The sequence below is a fragment of the Condylura cristata genome, unplaced genomic scaffold, assembly GCF_000260355.1.
Source record: "Condylura cristata isolate star-nosed mole 26May11 unplaced genomic scaffold, ConCri1.0 scaffold00003, whole genome shotgun sequence".
Classification (NCBI taxonomy): Eukaryota; Metazoa; Chordata; class Mammalia; order Eulipotyphla; family Talpidae; genus Condylura; species Condylura cristata.
Genome location: NW_004567104.1, coordinates 8,443,117 through 8,444,284, shown reverse-complemented (window position 1 = coordinate 8,444,284; position 1,168 = coordinate 8,443,117).

Here is a 1,168-nt window from a genome sequence, read left to right as displayed (position 1 = left end):
GGGAAGGGGGGACATCATAGTGCTTCACGTTAACCAGTTGCACTACCAGGGAGGACCAGAAATTACTTTCTTTCTTTACTTTAAAAAAAGCAAGCATGGGGAATTGAATCATCAGAATGTGTGTATCAAACATTATATGTGTGATTCTTACCCTGGTATAATATGACATTCTTCAATTGCTACAAACTTGAATTATATCCTCTTAATAAAAATTCCTATTGAAAATGTGATGTCAGGTTGTTTGGGGGGCAGTGGAGAACCTGCATCAGCATGTTAACTATGAACCAATTCGTTATGGAATATAAACTATTTTTAAAGGAACATTTCAGATGGATTAAGGCAAACTATAGTATAGGTTAGTAAGTAGAAGAGAGGCCACAACAGTTTATGGAGAATTATTACTAATTCTTCTTTAAATTTGGATAAAATTCAACAGTAAAGACATCTATGCTTTGTTGTAAAAGGTTTTTAAGTTATTAATTCAACTACTTAATATAAGTCTATTTATATTTTCTATTTAGAAAAGTTATGTCTTGTTAGACTAGAATTTGTCTATTTCTTCTAACTTACCTGGTTTCTTTACATACAGTTGTTAATCATGGTCTCTTACAACCTTTGTTTCATTCCTGTGGTGTTTGTATTTGTCCTTTACCTTCAATTCTGATTTTGCTAATTTGAGTCTTTTCTCTTTTCTTCTTAGTCAGGCTAGCTAAAATGTGTCAAATTTGTTAATCTTTTCAAAGAACCTACTAGTGTTTTTTTCTTTATTATTTCTTTTCTCCCTTTCATTGTCTTTATTGTGTTCTTCTTCCTAATTGCTTAGAGTTTACTCTTTTTCCACTATACTAAGGTGCACATTTAAGTTACTGATTTGAGGTTTCTTTTTTCTTAAATTTTACTGTTGATAGCTATGAAAAGTAGTAATCTGATCATTGTTTTAATTGTACCTTAAATGTTTTAGTATGTTGTGTTTTCACTTCACCCATCTCATCGTATTTTCAACTTTCCCTTTTGATTTCTTCTTTTAAGGAAGAAATATCCACATATTTAATATCCACATATTTAATATCCACATATTTTTGAACACTATAACTTTCTTCTTGCTATTGTTATGTATGTTCATTTTATTGTGGTTGGAGCAGATGCTTTGTATAATTTCAATTCTTTT